A 16,609-nucleotide genomic window follows, 5' to 3' on the forward strand; every position below is an offset into this window, starting at 1 on the left:
TGAGCCAGGACCACCAACAGGAGAGCCACTGGCCCTGCCCCAGTGGAGTTCGCAGGCAAGCAAGGGAAACCCATCACACAACTCCTAATAACCACAGAACTGCTCATAACCATACAACTGACTTCCGCCTGTGAAATGGGCTACCCAGGTAGACCTAATGCCCTCAACCACGTGAATGCAAACACAGCTAAGCAAAACTACAACCAGCCACATGGCAAACTGCAGAAACCCACCGCAAAATCCTATTAGTACTACTACAACCTGCCATTGTGGCTCCTCTCACGTGCCAGGCACTGTGCTTAGCACTTCATATCCAGTGCTTCACTTAGTCCTCCCTACCACCCTATGACGTGAGCTCATTTATCCCCATTTTACAGGTAAGTAAATTGAAGCTCTGAAAATAAGTGAGAAATAAAGATCTCCTTCTCTCGTCTCAGAGTACCCTCTCCTAGCACTGCAGAGAACTGCCCCTGGCATGGATGCACCCTGCAGAATGGCCCCCACCCCTTGCCACACACACACACAAATCACAGCTGAGGGGGTCTCCTAGCCTCCAAGGAGCTCCACACTAACGGCTTCTCTTGAGGCAAAGTTCTCAGAGACCAGGTGACTTCTGCATCACCATGGCAACTGGCTGAGTGAGGCCTGTCAGGAACATGGGGGGCACAAAGGCCTGAGGGTACCAGAAGGCTTGTTACCCTTGACAGGTGGTCTTCCAACACCTGCTGGGATCTCTCCATGCCCTTGCCCCCAGTAGGCATCATATAAGTGCTTGATAAATACAGATTCGAGGCAAGCTGACACTGCCCTCTCCCTCCCAGGTGACCTGCTCCAAGCAAGTGCAGCTCTTCCACCTGTTCCTCCCCTGTCTCCTTCATCCACATAAACCTTTGCTATGTTACCCCAACCCAGGAGAGCCCCGAGGTGTTGGCAGTTAGCAGTTAGTGTTCAGGTATCCTCTGCAGCTCCACCTGGGTATTGTGACATTTTTTAATTTGTCATGATTTGCAGACCCCTTAGCACTATGGAGAAGCAGGCACTTCCTTTTCCTGGGCCTCAGTTTCTCCATCTGTAAAACTGAGACAACCATCCTCGCCTGGCCTGATTCCCAGAACCACCCTGCAGAATCAGCGAGAACACAGACGCTGAGGTACTCTGCAAACCTGAACTGCTGAGTCAAGGCGGTAGTGGAGAAGGCTCCCCCCCTGTGAAGGGGCCGGCACCATTCTCAGGGGTCACCGGCAACGGCAACTCAGAAGCCAGCCGGGCCTCTCCTGACTCTGAAAAGGCTACCACTTGCCAAGGTTGCTCCCAGCACAGAAGTCTGCCAGAATGGTCGGCAAGAAAGCCTGGCAACCAGTTTTCCTCTTCAGGGGCGCGTGCACAAACACACACACACAATCCAACTCATAAATAAAAGGCTGATTATCACAAGCTTTTCCAAAGCCAATGTGACTGAGTTTTAATCTTTTATAAAGAAAAACTCATAAAATATTCAAGCGAGGCCTGTGCGCCTCAGGAGACCAGAAGTGGCTCTCGGCAGCCCCCAGCTACAGACGCACCAGTGAGGGTCCCAGGACCTCTGCCGTCAACCGCTGGAGCATCCTGCCTGCCACGGCTGGTGTTCAACCAAGTCATTAGCAGTGAGCGGGTCCGGCTCCGCCAGCCCCACTAACTCTCCAGCCAGCCCGCTCCTCTTGGCTGCTTTCCCCGCCTTTGGCTCTTTCTACTCTACAAGATGTTTCTACAAGATCAGGGATGCCCTGGGATCCTTTTCAGCCTGTGCGGCACTGAGAACAGGCTGAAAAGGACAAGATGGGACTGTCAAAGCCCCCAGGGCACACAGGAGAGGAAACAGAAAAGACCCCTCCCTTTCTAAATCATTAATTCAGGCTCACCAGGAGAAGGCTACGAAAAGTACGAATTGTAGCCTCTGGCCTATGGAATCTTTCTTCCCAGGATTCATCTACTCATCCATTCATCCAAAAATTATTTGATGTGACCCTACTATGTGCCAGACGCTGTGAGTACTAGGAATGCAACAAAATGAGGGATACAGACAAAAACCCTTGCCCTCCTTCAGAGTAAGGGTTGTTTCCAGGGCTGGGGCGGGGACAGCCCAAGATGAGCCTGGAATACCTTGCAGAGTGTGAGGACATGCTCAGAGAATAATGGACACTTGTCAAAAGGACAGAGGAGCCTGCATGAAGGGGCTGCCACTGGCCGAATCTGAAACAATTTGAGCAACAGAACGAGAGTAACGGATTACAGCCCATAAAACAAACAGCCAGGAGTTAAACTTGTATAAATAGATAAGTGAATAAATGGGGGAGAAAGGAGAGCTCTTTCTACAGCAGAATTCCAATTAACAAAAGCAGAAAGAATGACAGAAATAGGAAATCACTATTTGGCAAACACCACAGTAATAACGGTTGCAGGCAGGAATCACCAAAGGATGCTAAAATTCGCAGGCAAAAAGTATGATGAGAATCAAGATATTTGCATAGGCGCAAAGTACCTCCCATAAGATACTTATTAATACAATAGGTAAGAGAGTAAGTTGGGAAACCAGGCAGACACCACCTAACTGGAACCACGTGTTCAAAGTTCACATCCCCAGTGATAAATCATATCAACATCCTGTACCTCCTGCTGTGATGCACTGAGGAGGGGGCACCACTGCTTCTGGGCGTACTACTGCCAGAAACACATAACCTGAATCAGCGATCTAGCAAACATCTGGCAAACCTACGAGGAGCATTCTACAAAATAACTAGTCAGGACTCTTTAAAGGGGTCAAGGGCATAGAATTCAAAGCAAGGCCAACGATCTGTCCCAGACTGGTGAAAACTGAGGAGGCGTGACAACTAAATGCAACGGGGGATCCTGGATTGGATCCTGGACCATTAGTGGGACCACTGGTGAAATCTGAATAAGGTCTGTGGGTTAGTTCATAGGATTGGATTACTATTACTTTCCTGTGCTAATATGAATTTCATAATATAATTGGAGCCTTATACTATGGTTATATAAGGTGCTAACATTTGAGGAAGCTGGCTAAAGGACACATGGAAACTCTCTGCATTACTTTTGCACAATTTTATGTCTAAAATGTTTTCAAAATGAAAAGTTTAAAGAAGTGTTTTTTAAGCCCTGCCCTCATAAAGTTTACATTCTTGGGAAAACGAAGGAGGGAGACAGGAAGTATGACTTCTTTCTAAAGGTAAAGTATATACTGTTAGATGGTAATAATATCAATACTATGGAGAAAAATGGAGCATAAAAGGAGGATGGATGGCAGGAGGGTATAACTTTAAATATCACGGTCAGAGAAGGCTTGCTGAGAAGAATTATATCAAAATGAGAGAATGAGCCAAGAAAGTAACTGGAGAACGCATTCTGGGCAGAGGAACAGCAAGTGCAAAGGCCCCAAGGTTGCAGTGCCTAGTGTGAGAGGAAAAACACGGCCCGAGTGAGCCAGGGCAATCTCTCAGCTCCATCCCTGCTTCCAGGGGAATTGGCCACTCCATTCCAACCTCTCCACACGTCCCAGTCCCTCCTGAACAAGCTGCCAGATCAGCCACCTACAGGCAAGGCAAGGTTAAGTCTTAAAGCCAGTACATAAACCCGAAATCCTACAGTTTAAACTTCCAATCAACTACTCCTCAGGAAGGCATCACACTGAAGACTGTTTTCCCATTTTTCCAGAAATCCGATGGCCAGTTTGTCCTCCAGAGTTGGAAAAGAGCAGTGCTTTTCTGGTTGAGCACCAGATGAAGATGTTGGCTTTCATTAAAGGACCGTGTTGTATGAAAGACACACATCTTGCAACACAACAATCACAGTCAGCGGGGCAAGATACACTCATTCTGAGAGGGACTAAGAGAACAGCAGTTCTCAACACCTAGTCATCTGACCCTGGGACACCAGCCACCTGCACAACTCGTATTCTCAAGTTAAGTGCATTTCTGCTGAGATGTCATGATACCTGCTCATCAAATCATGTCCCTGCATCAAAACCTTCCCATGGGACAGTCTTCAGGCTAGACTGGTACCCTTTACATCTACAACTAAACAACACTGGGCATTTCTTAATTGCAGGAGAACTGCAAACTGAATTCGGTGTTAATTTTTTCTTCTATAAATTTTCTACTGGGACCTGTTACCTCCTATCTGCAACGGAGCTCATCACCGGCACCATGAAGGAACAAACAGCAAACTAACGCTGGCAGAAAGACATGGAGTCAATAAGTCCTGCCTACACTGTCAGCTTGCTTCGTTTTCTGGGCCTGTGCTCATGGCTGTGATTTTTTTATTGCAGCCATATAACGCGGTCATGTTTTCTGCTAGTAAAACTGTCCTTTGGTCATACAATGGAATCAAATTGATCAATATTTCACGGTGCTGCAACAACAAAAAAATCTTTCTGGTGTCCTGGTGCTTCCTCCCAACACCATAATACACACACACACACACACGTGCACACACACACACCCCCCCGAGAATGGTCCATCTTCATTGGTTCAAGGGGATAATAATATCTTTTCATAGGGTTGCAGTAAAGATAAATGTGATAAATACCAACCAGGTACCTTCATTTACTCACTCAACTAACATTTAGTAAGCATTTACTATGCCAGGCCCTTGCTGGGAACTGAGGACAGAGAGATGACTAAGACAGACATAGACTGTGCCCTCACGGGCCTTAAGGCTGGTTACGTATATTTCCTTAGTTAGCAAAATTCTTCACCTGGTTTTCAGGGTCCTCCAGCAGCATAGCTGGTATCTATCTGTCCATCTACCTCTGTCTTCCTCTTCCGCCGCCTCCAACCCCACACCCCTTATCACTCCCCAAATACTCTCTGTTCAAGTAGACCACCTGCTATTTCCAGCCTCCCTCAAAAGATATTTTTAAGCATTTTCAAATAACATTTGCATATAAAGCCTCTGCTAATTATCATCTTTCTACCTCTTCATTAGAGCCTGGGATGGTCTCTCCTTTCCCCTCTGCCTATCTCAATGTTAACCACACCACAAGGTCACACACCTCCTCCGGTACGTGTCCATGACCCCCCACCAACCAGCCCCCTTCCCCTCCCCCCAACACACCTCACATCTCCGAAGCTCAAAGGGAGCCCACAGCCTAACTTCTCAGGAGTTCACATCACCCTTCATCTCATCTCGCTACAAAGGCAGGTCAAGGTCAAGGACCTTTTCCGTTTGAGAATCCTCTGCCCCAATTCAGGGCACACAGGACACAAGCTCTGGGTGACACCTGGCTGGCAGCTGCACAGCAGCTCCAGTGAACTCTGCCACAGCCAGCAGGCTCTGGAGAGGCAGGCAGATTTTTCTCAACCCCAAAGTCCAGCACCCTGCACAGGGCCTGATGCCTAGTAGATGCTCAATAAAAAATGCTTGGTTATTCTTGACACTGTTTATCTTTGAAAGTTTTGCTGAACAAGGCAGAGGACTTCCTCTACCGTTAGTGGAGAGGAAATCAGCAATTATATGCTAATTATGTTCTTAAAATACTGGGGAGAATTGTTAGAAAGGCAGGGGTGTAAATTTCAAGGGGTCAGGGTGGTGCAGGTCATTCCCACAAGTAAGCCAGGCTGGGGTCCAGAGCTGGGAAGGTAAGGAAGCCACTCCCATGTGTTCCTGTTGACCGCTGGCCGGCAGGAGCTCGTGTGCACTGCTGCCTGGGCATCCAGGTTGTCAAAACAAGTGTGAAACCCGAATTTTTAAAGATGAGCAACTAAATCAACTAGTATGGGCAGACAGTGTTTAATCTCTGGTTTAACCTCTGTTCAAACACTCCTTCCCTCCTCCACCCACCTCCCATCTTGTTTACCGCAGTTTTGAACAGAAAAGGTGTTTTTATAATTAGCATAGTGTTTATGTTCCAACGGGAGCTTTCAAAAGGCTTAAAAATAGGCTGATTCCTTACACACTTTACAGCTCTTCCCCTGAAGATCTTGTTTACACTAGCATTTTCCTTAGCAAACCTTCTTTTGGAAAGGTCAGCTGCAGTTCACAAATTCTTCAACAGGCAGCTCTGGATTACTGGGACTTCGTGGTACACGTTTAGGCAACTTCCAAGCCCCACCAATGGGTTCCTCTGCCTTGTGGTGTGAAGTGGGAAGGAGGATTTCCCCGAAATACCAAATTCTATAGCTAATGCTCACAAAGGGAACCCTGAATAGAGTATATTCCAGATCTTGAGGGCCTGGCTACTCGAGGGCTCTAGGAAAGAAGAGAAGCTCCTAGAACTTGGCAGGACTCTGGGATCCTAGAATAAACATGGACTGCAGTTTAAGAAAACCCAACTTAAGGGAGTTAGTCACTGCCTTGCTAAAGGCTGGTTTATCCAATTTTCAGAAAGGATATTCTCATGACAAAAAGAACCACCTCAAAAAGCCACTCTCTCTAGGGTAATATGTAAGTCTTTTTTTTTTTTTTTTTTAAATTCGTTTATTTATTTGTTTATATTTTTGGCTGCATTGGGTCTTTGTTGCTGCGAGGGCTTTCTCTAGTTGCGGCGAGCAGGAGCTACTCTTCATTGCAGTGCGTGGGCTTCTCGTTGCGGTGTCTTATCTTGTTGCTGAGCACGGGCCCTAGGCGCACGGGCTTCAGTAATTGTGACATGTAGGCTCAGTAGTTGTGGCTCGCGGGCTCTAGAGCTCAGGCTCAGTAGTTGTGGTCCACAGGCTTAGTTCTCCGCGGCATGTGGGATCCTCCCGGACCAGGGCTCGAACCCGTGTGCCCTGCATTGGCAGGCGGATTCTTAACCTCTGCACCACCAGGGAAGTCCCAATATGTAAGTCTTTATGTCTATTCAGGTCATTAAACAAAAGGTGTGCTTGGAGAGGGAAAGAGTGGCCTGGTTGAGGGAGGCTGGGTAAACAAAATTAATCTCCTTTCTTTACTGCAGGACTTTTCAGAGACTTTAAAGGTCCAATGGCGGCTATGTATCTCTAAGATTGCATATGCTCCATTCCCAAGTGTATCTGGCCCTGAACTCATCCTCTTCCTTATTCCTCCTCTCCCTATGGACCACCCATGCAGCATACTGCCTGAGCTGCCTTTCAGAGATGAGGGGAACAAACCTAAACTTCTAGGATTAGGAGAGGAAGGGACTTGCCAAAGATCCACAAGGTTAATTTAAGACAGAGGCTTCCCTCGAACCCAGGACCACAGTCACCCTGAAGACCAGCACTGCCTAGCCTACTGGTTTGGCTGAACAAGATCTGATCTGACAGAAGACAAGACGGTAACCCCAAAGCCCATGCACCAGGGAGCAATTCTTGCTGAATTCCCAGCCTGCTCGTAGCACAAACTGCTGAAAAAGTATAAACCAACAGCTGGGACCAGAGTTGCAGGATCTTGGTTCTAAGAGGCCTATCTGAGCCGTCAGCCAACCACGACTTACATACCTCTAGGGACGGGGATGTCACTCCCTCTCCTCGGTTCCTCACTTCTGGATACTAACTAGAGAAAAAGAACATTTCGGTGTTTTCTTCCCCATGACTGCAATGTTGCACGTTGTAGGGTTTGGCCAGGGGATGCAGCTGTATTTTAAATTCGTCTGCAGAGGAAAGCAGTCAGCCACGGGGACTTTGAGGCACGGCAGCCCTGAATTCAAATCTCAACTCCACCAGGTACTCGCGGGTAGGTCGCTTGGAGTCCTGTGAGCCTCCATGTCCTCACGTGTAAGAGCCGGGGTACCAGTCCCAGCCTGTGGAGGGGGTACTGAATGAGAACCCGCGAGCAGCCCCTGACCGGCACAAGGGTTAGGGGTTAGGTGAAGTCCACTCTCTCACTCTCTCTCCAGAGCTTGAACCTCCCCTTTGGGTCACCTGTCCTCACAGCCTCCCCTAGAAACTGCCCAGATGAACTTGATGAGAAGGAAGGGCAGAGACGGGGCAGCGCATCTGTAGCAACAGCTGCCTCTGACCAAAGGGACTGGAAAATCCTAATAACTCTGGTGCCGACAGGGTGTTCAACAGCCAGTCCATCACTCAACTGTGCAGATACGGAAACCAAGGCCCAGGGTGGGTGGGACCGGCCTCAGCACACACAGTAGGTTGGCGGGGGTACCAGACAGGGCGTCCGCACCCACAGCAGGGAAGGAAGCTGCAGCATCCCCAAACCCTCATCACGTTCCACTGATTTTTTAATAGACTTTAATAATTTACTGACACCAGTGGAGCTTATGAAGTAGTTTAATTGAATTAATTAGGCAGTCATGACTTACTCCTGAGTTCCCCCTTTGGCTCCGGGGAGGCTGTACCAGCCGCCTGTTTAACCCCTCGCATCCTAGAGGAGCTGTCACTCACTCTCGTTTAAAATGATTCACCACAGTCTCCGCCGCTTTCTTTCCTAAACTAGTTCTTACCCTGGTCCCACCTGTATCCCAACACTAAGCTCACATCTGCACCCGGCATCTGCCTGCCCTGAGTGGCTGAAACACTTCGATGGAGGAGATCCCCTCATGTGGATGAATGCTGCCTTCTCCTGCAGGTTCCCCAGGCAGCAGGGGCAGCAAAGCGTGGGGATCCGTGACCCAGCGTGGGAACCACCAACTGGCCGGGCCCAGGCAATGGTCACCCGTCACCCGCTCTCCCAACTCGTAGGCCTCAACTTCCCTCACCACCCAGGGGAGGCTGGTTAATGCTACTTGGAGTGTGGTCCACATACGAGCACCATCGGCACCACCTGGAAGCCTGTTAGAACGCAGACTCTCGGGCACCACCCTCACCCACTGAATCAGAATCTCCGGGGGTGAGGCCCAGAGAGCTGTGTTTGAACAAGCCCTCCAGGTGATGCGAACACACACTAAAGATGGAGAAGTGGTCTGGGCAATCACTAAGATTCCTTCTAGATGACAAAGTCTGGGAAACAATCCAAAACATGAAAACCAATTCACTTATAAGATATTCTTCACAGCATTATTTACAATAGGGGAAGACCGGAAATAGCAAAATATCCCCCCAACAGGGCACTGTTGGGTAAACTAGGATACGGCCACTTCATGGAACACCCTACAGCCCAAACCGCAGGGTTTACAATAAAGTTGGGAAATGCTAATCTTATAAGCTGAGCTTTTTCCTTCTAAGCAGGAGAGAAATTGTATCTATTGCACCCATTGGTTAAAAAAGAAAACAGAAAACAGAAGGTCAAAACGTCAGAGGTGTAAGCATCCGGTAGGGACCTATAGGTGATTTTCTTTCTTCCTCAGACTTTTCTGTGTTTTCCAATTTTTTCAACTAAGAACATTTGCTACTTTTTATAATGAAGTAAAACAAACTTTTGTTTTAAACAAAAGATTCTGGGAGAAGATGCTGCTTAGAAAGCAGGAAGTTCTGCACTAACTTGGAATTCACTCAGCATCGGGCTTCCTATCTCTCCCACTGGACCGTGAGCTCTCTGGTGGCTGGGATAGGAGAGAGGGAGTGAGGGAGGGACAGATGGACGGATGGAGAAAAGTGATTTCAGATGAACAGCTCTATGAAACTGACTTCTCCCTTGGCGTATAATCGGATGAGTTATTTAAGTAAACATGTAATGGCGAGAGAGAAAACAGCCCTGAAGAGCCAGACTCAAGAGAAAGGAAAATTCATCCAGTGTCCACGAAGATGTCCTGTCCAGCACCTCACACACTCATGCTTTCTCCTGGACACACCTGGCTGGCAGAGACACGCTCATTAGGCGAGTAATAAGTCACTGTTTCCAGGAACTTCCAAGCTCGACGGCAAGTCCTCCCCAGCTGGCTCACGGTAAGTGGACGCGGCAGGAATCAATAATTACAAAGTGCAGAGCTGGAGCCAGGTGAGCAAACACCAGGCGTGGACTAGAAGCTGGCCGGGCCGCATGCTCCCCCACTTAGAGGCCAGGACGGGAACTCACCTCGCACCAACTCTCTCTCTGTGGTCTGGGAAGCCATCGCACCAACTGCCCTGGCAGGAGCAACAGCGTGCACCTAGCGCGGAGGTGAGAAACTGTGGGTGTGTCCAGGAGAGCCGACTAATGTGGCAGGGACGAGGGGCAGCATGGAGGGTCATAAGGATAGGCTGGGCCAGGAGTACCGAGGGTGGGGGAAGGGGTGCATCCCTCTTCCAAGCACCAGGGACTAGGAGGGGCTGGACGAGGAGGGGCAGAAAAGGAACATTCCCACTATGCTGAACTGCTGCTCATTTCTAAGCAAGCCCAGGCTTTGGGGCCAGCAAGCCCCAGAGAGGAAAGCACGTCACCGTCCTCATTCTCCTCTCCCCCAACCAGAGCGGGCAAGCACACAGCACCATGAGGCACTGTGGGGTGGCCAAATGTTCTGAAACCTCAGGAAAAAAACCAACCTCAATCAGCAGCCGACTAGGGGACCAGGAGTGGAGTGGTCATCCTGAACCACCCGACCCTTCCCTTCCTCCCCAGATTTTCTCCTGTGGCATAACAGTGCCCCTCCTGGAACCAGGGGGACAGGGACATACAGAGTCTCTGGCCCTTGACCTCCAAGCAAGAGCCAACAAGCTTTCTACATCTCAGAAGAACCTGGGCTGCAAGCAATCCCGGCCCAGGACGAGCCTTGGTCTCCCTCTAGCATCACACAACAGCGATACGTGCAACGACCATCACGTCCAAATGAGGCATCTCAGGCTCAAAGAGGGAGAGTGTCCTTGCTCGGCTCACACAGCAGTGGAGGGGCAAAAGCTGCGCCTCAAACCCCAGACTCCTACCCCACCTCAGCAATGGCGTGGGCACTACAGGATTCACTGGCTTAGGGGATAAATGGTGATCGACCCAGGGGCTTGCTGGGTACCATGAAGTCTTACGGAACTGGACCAGAAAGAACCCAAACACAGTAATGAGCTCCCTGTCCCTACAGGGGTTCAAGCAGAGGCTGGGGAGATGATCTCTTGGTAGGAATGATGCTTTAGAGACTGAAGGACAAGACCTGGGTTTTTTGGGGGGAAGGAGGAGAATGACTTTGACATTCCATTCTTATTGTGATATCTTATAGTTCTTCCACAGTGAGGTAGACCGGTGTCTGATAAGGTACAAGTGATGAGTCTCTGCCGTGGTCTTCCAACTGGGTTCCTCTCCTCCAGCCTGCTTCAGGGGCCAACCAGGAGGTGGTCAGGCCAGGACCTGTCTCCTCAGGGCCGACTTCCCCACCAGGCAAAGGAGTCACAGTACTAAGGCCCACAAAAGTGCTTTAATTTCTTTAAAATCAAAATAAAGAAACTGAACTTTTAGGTCAGAGAAAATATTTACCATATAATATTAATACACTCATCTTTATAGCAATGCAGTCATAAAATATAATTTTTAATATTTTTATGAAGGAAGGAGCCCATAAAGGCAAAAGTATCTGGGGCCCACGAAAGTCATAACATGGCCCACTCTCCCCAATTAAAAAAAATTGCTTTTATCTATTTAATATATTGAGCTCCTCTGTAAGACTTCCTTTGTGAAAGGGTTCTTTGGCTAAAAAGATTTTTGAAATCTTCAAGTAAGTAAATGTAATATTTTACTCAACCAAGTGTTAGGGTCTTAACTTATGAGCCAATGAAATGCAGTGTCATATTAATCACTGAGCTTTCCCAAGCCAAAGGCTCCAACACGCCTGTGCCTCCCAGTTCTCATGACCAATCCTGACTGATGTGTCACTGGCTTTAGGCGTCAGCGTTTCTTACTAAGAATGTAGACTCACTGTGCGTTATCCTCTCTTTTCATGGTATTTCCAATGTATGTCTTGAGACTTAGAAAGTACTAGATGGAAAATAATAATGCTGATCTCTTCTAAAATGGATTCCTCACTTCAGACTCACTCTCAAGCCCCAACAGTGATACCTCCTTACTCGGAAAGGAGCAGTTCAGATCTGAACAAGGGAAATCCCCCAAACTGGATAAACTAGGTGAATTAGTCCCATCAGGAGAAAGGAGAATCCAAGAAAAACCTAAGGCAGGGGAAACTCAGCCAATTCAAGGACAGTCATCTACCTGAGGACCTCAACCCGCAGTGTGTGACGGCACTGCCTGGGGAGTTTGTTAAAATCTCCAGATTCTCCACTTCCCCTGCCCCCCGAGATTCAGAAACAGCAGGGGGGACACTGAATTCGCCAGCTGCTTTAGCCCAGGAGGTCTCAGACCATCCTTGGAAAAGTGCTCATTTACTAATGATGAAAGAGAGAGTTTGGGGGAGTCCCCAGCCTGTTGGGCCCTTGTTTCCTGGTGCCAGTTAGGGGGTAAGGCTCTGTCGACATGCAACCCACCCCCCCCTACACACACACACAATTCCTCTGCTCTCCCAGCTTTACCTTCCCCAGGAGCACCTCACCCCCACTGTGGGGCTGAAGAACACGGGCTCCAGCACTGAAAAGTCGAGGCCTGACATCTCCCCCCATCTGTTCAATGCCTGGGCAAGAGCTGACTCCGCCAAGAGGGAGTGATAGCCAGGAAGCCTCACTTGCCCCAGGTGGTGAGAGAGAACAACTGATGGTTAGAACCTGGGAGGGGGGAATGCCATTGTCAAACCAAGGCCAGACAAGAGATGTCGCTCAGCAGGTGCCAAGTAGACCAGGGAGCACCATGGATGATGGAGCTTCAAGGGCCAGAGGGATGCAGTTCACACTTTTGTTTCTGCCTATTTGGCATTCTTTCTTCCAATAAAGAACCATCTTGTCCTTTCAGGAACCCACAATCCCAGTCCCCAACTCCAAGAGGACCAAATGACCCACGTCCATCCAATCAGAACAACACACCCTCCTGCACTGTGATTGGCTCACAGATAAGCCTGTGACCCAAGCTGGGCCAACAGGAGCCTTCCTTGGGACTTTGGTTGAAACCCTTGGGAAACAGGTTCTCTCTTTCCACTGGGACTACTCCACTGGGGTGAGAAATAAGCCTGGAGACACTACAGCCATTTCTACCACCACTTGGGGAAGGCCTGCATGAAGAATAAGTCAACACAAGGAAACAAGAGCTGAGAAATGGAGAGCAACACATTTCTGATAACCCCACCTAAGTTACCTGAGTCCAGCCCTGGACCTTTCAGTAGGTACATCAACAAATGTCGCTTTTTGCATAAGCAAGTTTTAGATGAATTTCTATCACTTGCAGCCTAAAGGGTCTTGACTAAAATGGATAGTCTGTTGTATGAGCCAGCAGATTTGGTTTAAAGGCAGAAAGAATCCTCACTTTCCTGGAAATTAGCTGTGTGACCTTTGACAAGCCATGCCACCTCTCTCAGTTTCCATTTCATCCCAAGCTCCTTGTGGTGGAGATTTAAATTATATCACAATGACTACATGAAGCACTTGGGACATTATTTAGCATTTGTAGGTGCTCAACAGATGTCAGGAAAGAAAGTAGCAGCCTAAAAGAAGATCCCCCAAGGCATCCCCATTTGTTAAGGAAATAATATTAGTCCTACAATGCCCAGCTGAAGGATAGCATGGCAGAGCAAAATGGCCACCAGGGACTCAAGTCAAAAGAGAAACAGCTAAGAGAAGCCCTTTATTTATTTTACTTATTTATTTATTTATTTTTTTGGAGATGAAAAACAAGTTGTTTGAATGTTTTGGGGGCTCTCAATATCAACGGTCCTGATATAATTATGAGGTCATTGCAAAGTTCAAATGAGTTAATACACACAAAGCACATACAATAGTATGTGACATATAATAAATGCTCAATAAATTTTGGTTATGACTATCACCATTAGTTCCAGATAGAAGTAGTGCTTATTACATGCAAAAGAGAGGCAGAAAAAAATCCACTGAGATATGGAACTATATATTCTTTCTTTCATTTTTCTATCCTTTCTACATTTATATACTCCTTGGATGCCACTTTAATTATTGCAGTGAAAGTATTATTGTATTTATTTATTTATTTATTTATTTATTAAAACATCTTTACTGGAGTATAATTGCTTTACAATGGTGTGTTAGTTTCTGCTGTATAACAAAGTGAATCAGCTATATGTATACACATATCCCCATATCCCCTCCCTCTTACGTCTCCCTCCCACCCTCCGTATCCCACCCCTCTAGGTGGTCACAAAGCACCTAGCTGATCTCCCTGTGTGATGCAGCTGCTTCCCACTGGCTATCTATTTTACATTTGGTAGTGTATGTATGTCAATGCTACTCTCTCACTTCGTCCCAGCTTACCCTTCCCCCTCCCCGTGTCCTCAAGTCCATTCTCTACGTCTGCGTCTTTATTCCTGTCCTGCCCCTAGGTTCATCAGAACCTTTTGTTTTTTTTTTTTAGATTCCACATATATGTGTTATCATATGGTATTTGTTTTTCTCTTTCTGACTTACTTCACTCTGTATGACAAACTCTAGGTCCATCTACCTTACTACAAATAACTCAATTTTGTTTCTTTTTATGGCTGAGTAATATTCCATTGTATATATGTGCCACATCGAGAAGCCCTTTCTTAAGAACTGTAAACCCTGGCATGTTCCCAGCACTTTACAGAGCTCAAAGCAGTTTCATATCATCATCTGTCCCCACAACCTCTGTTATTAGAATGAGACTCTCAAAGTATAAAGTGGCACAGCCTTTACAAGGGCTAATTTGGTAATATTGTTAAAATGCACAGTCTCTGACCCCCCGATGCCTCTTCCAGTACGCTATCTTCTCAAAGTACCCTCATAAATATAAAATAATATTGATATGAGAAGCATTGGTGGCTTCTAGTCATGAGGAGTAAGAGGGACCAGATTTACCACCCACCTTAAACAACTAAGAAACCGGACAAAACATTTGAAACAATTATTTCTAGACACTGGGCAACAGGCTTACAGGGCAGCAACCCGTAAGAGAGGAAAAGCAAACATGCTGGTCCTACAACTGTCCCAGCTAACTGCTTGGAGAATTTCTAAGCTGCAGTGCAGGGAGGAAGAGCCCAAGCAGAGTTCAAGAGTCCCCCCACCGAGTTGAGCAGACAGTTTAAAATGGGGGAGGGCCAAGGAAGCTAGAGAGAGTAGAGAGTCAGAGCAGATAGAGGTGCCCAGACAATGAGCTCCAATTCTCCAGCTGTTTTAGTGCTGATCAGCACATGCATATAAGGAAACTGCCTAAGCCTGGAACAAGAACCAGAGAGAACCTAGCAGAACAATTCTCAGAGCTCACACAGGGCTAAGAATAGTTCATATTCCCACCAGCCAAAGTGGGCAAATCTCCTAATACACGAAGGCATCAGGGAGGGTACTCAGAAAGGTATGGCCTCAATAGTGGGAAAAAATTAGCACTAGACCAGGAATCAGAACACCTTTTCTATAAAGGTCCAGAAAGTCAATATTTCAGGCTTTGTGGGTCATTGCAGAATGAAAGCAACCACAGACAATACATAAACCAATGAGCACAGCTGTGTTCCAATGAAATTTTATTTACAAAAACAGGCCAGATTTGCCCCATGGACTATAGTCTGCCAAACTCTGCTCTAAAGACAGCTCTGGTCCTACACAACAATTTAACTGCTGTGGTAGGCAGAATAGTGGCCTCCCAAAGATGTCCACATCCTAACCCCCAGAACCTGTGAATTTGTGAGGATACATGCAAAGGAAATTAAGCTTGCTAATCAGATGAACTTGAGATGGAGAGATTATCCTGGATTATCTGGGTGGGCCCAATGAAGAGTCCTTCTAAATAGAAAAGGGAAGCAGAAGAGATGGCAGCATAAGAAGGACTCTGTCCAACATTTCCGGCTTTGAAGATGAAGAAATGGAGCCACAGGCCAAGAAATGCAGGTAGCCTCTCGAAGATGGAAAAAGAAACAGATTCACTCTTAGAGCTTCCAGAAGGAACACAGCCCTGCCAACACCTTGATTCTAGCCCAGTGAAACCCATCTTGGACTTCTGATCCCTAGAACTATAAGATAATAAATCTCTGTGGCTTTCAGCCACTAAAATTATGATAATTTGTTACAGCAGCAATAGTAAACTAATACAAAAACAATAACAGAATAAAGTACAAAATATTTAAAGGAATGCTAACACATCCAGCACTTAACAATGTAAAAGTCACAATATCTGTCAATCAAAAATTACTAGGCATGAAAGAAGCAGAAAAATCAATTAATAGGAAGAGACCCAGAAATAACATAGATACAGACTTTAAGGACATTAAGACAGCTATCATAAACGTACTCCATAAATTCGAGAAGGTAGGGAAAAACATGAGCATGTTAGAGAGACAAGGGCAATATTTTAAAAGAAGCAAATCAAACTTCTAGAGACGAAGAATACAACGCCTGGCAAGAAGAACAGATTAGATACTAAAGAAGAAAAAGCCTGACAAACTTGAAGACACAACCATAGAAACTAATAATAATAAAACACAGAGAGAAAAAAGATGGACAGAAATAAACAGGGCATCCACATGCTGTGGGACTTCAAAAGGTCTAATACATATGCAATTGAAGTCCCTAAAAAAGTGAGGGGCAGGAGTGAGGAGAGAAAAAAATATCTGAAGAAATAATGGCCAAAAGTTTCCAATTTGATACAGACCACTATAAACCTACAGAACTCAGAAATTCAGAAGAAGAAACACATAGGAAACTACTCTCAGGTATATCACAATCAAATTGCCTAAAACCAA

At 46.8% G+C, this 16,609-nt stretch overlaps 1 protein-coding gene and 1 long non-coding RNA gene across 18 annotated transcripts in view; one reads left to right on the plus strand and one right to left on the minus strand.

The window, feature by feature from the left end:
- The window catches only part of ZNF618 (zinc finger protein 618), a 185,835-nt gene that overhangs the window by 140,181 nt on the left and 29,045 nt on the right, over positions 1 to 16,609 (minus strand). The gene's annotated exons all lie outside the window — the stretch shown is intronic.
- On the plus strand, positions 8,934 to 15,668 carry LOC309664669. The gene is made up of 2 exons (XR_014265975.1): positions 8,934 to 9,990; positions 12,688 to 15,668. It is a non-coding gene; the product is annotated as an uncharacterized lncRNA (long non-coding RNA).

This window comes from Balaenoptera physalus (assembly GCF_965194825.1).
Source record: "Balaenoptera physalus genome assembly, chromosome: 7".
In the NCBI taxonomy this organism is placed as follows: domain Eukaryota; kingdom Metazoa; phylum Chordata; class Mammalia; order Artiodactyla; family Balaenopteridae; genus Balaenoptera; species Balaenoptera physalus.